The 2,129-nt window shown below is 61.4% G+C and overlaps 1 protein-coding gene across 1 annotated transcript in view; it reads left to right on the forward strand.

Moving 5' to 3' along the window:
• Positions 1-254: 254 nt before the first annotated feature.
• The window catches only part of ARVCF (ARVCF delta catenin family member), a gene marked incomplete in the record, with an annotated part of 82,209 nt that continues 80,334 nt past the window's right edge, over positions 255-2,129 (forward strand). Inside the window, 1 exon segment of the mRNA XM_014588567.2 lies at positions 255-469.

Raw genomic sequence — 2,129 nt, forward strand, 5'->3', positions numbered from 1 at the left:
GGCCGTAGCTCGGAGCTCGTAGCCCGCCTCGCCCGCGCCGCGGCGCCCGAGACCATGGGTCGGTGGGGGCGGGTCCCTTTGTGCGCGGCCACGGAGCCCTGCCCGACCAGTCTGGGGCGCCCCGCACCGCGCGCCCCCGTCGAGCGCGGCCCGGCAGGGCCCGAGCGCCGTATCCACCCAGCGCGATGCCCGACCCCTCGCTTTCAGGGCCAGGTGGTCACGGAAACTTTCCAACCGTCCTAGGGGCAGCGAGGCCGGGAACTTTCCTGGGGCTGTGCACCGCCGAGAAGAGCACAGGAGCGGTCGGGCCGAGGGGTTGTCCCCGCGCCGTGCTGCTCCCGCTGACTCGGGGGCGTGCTGGGTGACGCCGCCCCGGATCCCCGTCCGGGTCCTCCTCCCCACATCACTCGTGCATCTCCTCCGGCGGACACCGGCCCTGGACGGAGGCGCGTCCTCACCCCTCTGAACGGTATACTCAGTTCGAAGAGTCCCCTCCGGCAGGTGGCCTAAGATCTCTGGTTTTCCCATTTTAATTGTTAAGTAATTAAATATTGGGGAGTGACAGTCCTTCAGCGTTTTAACCTATGCGTAACGTACCAGATGAAAACGGAAGTGGGAGACTCAGGCTCCTCTGTCCCCGGGACCCATGCAGCTCTAAAAACTAGAAAAAGAAAAAAAAAAAACTCTGGGGTAGATTCCTTTTTTGAGAGGTTTTTGCTATAGGGCGCGTGCACTCGCCAGAGACAGACACAGAAAGCGAGAAATCACCCTGGGGGGGGGGATGGCCACGCGGCAATACCTTCTCCATTCTCCTCTCTGGATCTTGGGCACGCACACATGCGCCCGGCATGAGTTTTAAGCCACCGGGTCCAGGACACGAACCGTGGTCGACTACGTGGGAGTCCAGCGACATACGCTAACTGCTGATCCCTGGGGTAGCCTCTTAACGCTGTGGTCTGATACTCTCACATCAGGACTGCTCTCCCACCCCCCTTTTTGGGGTCACTTATCTGGGGCACAATGAAGATTAATAAACTCAGGTTAGGTGTTGAGCAAAATGCCTAAGGGTCTACCTTTCCCTGCCTCTTGGAGAATGGGCCAGGGGTGCACATGTCGCCTCTGCTCCAAATCCAGGCTGTGACCAGAGGTCTGGGCCACCCTGGCTGGTTCCACCTGTCCTGGGCTCAGGATGTTTTTGGACTTGGGATGGTCCTGAATGCAGTAGATAGTCACAGCCCCCTCACCTAAGCCTGCAGGTTCCTGAGCGGTGGCCCAGGCCTTGGGTAGGGACACCGTGTGGGGCAGCATACTGGAAAGGTAGGGATGCCCCATGCCATCCGTGGGAACTCCTCCTGCTGCCCCCCGGCACACTGCCCACCCCTAGTCTGGGGTCCAGCAGGGCCCAACACAGCCTGGACACAGAGAACTTGCTCAGTGTAGGGACTTCTGTCCCAGCACAATGAGGAGGGCCACCTGGAACCCAGCTGCCAGCCCCACCTGGCTCATCGAAGCATCTGGTGACCAAGGCCCCCTGTGGACAAACCGGGTCCAGCCCTTAGTGGAGCCTAGTTAGAGCTGCCCACCCATGTTGGGGCTGCTTGCCCCCCCATCACAGTGGCACTCCCTATAGTGGTGGACTATGGGTCTCTTCCCAGTTCCAGGGATCCTTTGCATTTCCGAGAGAGAGAGAGAGAGACAGACTGCCGTTGTATTTCTGTTTATGCTGTACAGAGTCAGGGTGAGTTCACCCCCTACCCCCATCCCAAGAGACAGGCCTGGTGGGAACAGATCCCCCGAGTCTAGGAGACCGGGGCCTCAGGTGCACCAAGGGATTAGGCACGCCAGAGCTGGCCAGCCCCTCACAGCTGCGTCCCCCGGCCCCAGCAGCCCGAGGGAGAGAGGGAGGGGTCGAGCTGGGGTGGAGCCGGAATGGAGCCAGGGCACCAGAGACAACCCTGAGCACCCGCCGTGCCCCTAGAGGTTGTAGGGGGTTCCCGACGGTGGCCCTAGTCTAGCTGGGGAAAGGCTCTGCCGCTTTGCTCTCAATTTTCTACAAAACCGGGATGAGGGCTTGGGCTGCTCTGCAGTAACCCCAGAATTGGGGGGGGGGGGCTTGGGGGCAGGGGGCG

This window comes from Tupaia chinensis, unplaced genomic scaffold (genome assembly GCF_000334495.1).
Source record: "Tupaia chinensis unplaced genomic scaffold, TupChi_1.0 Scaffold000287_1, whole genome shotgun sequence".
Classification (NCBI taxonomy): domain Eukaryota; kingdom Metazoa; phylum Chordata; class Mammalia; order Scandentia; family Tupaiidae; genus Tupaia; species Tupaia belangeri.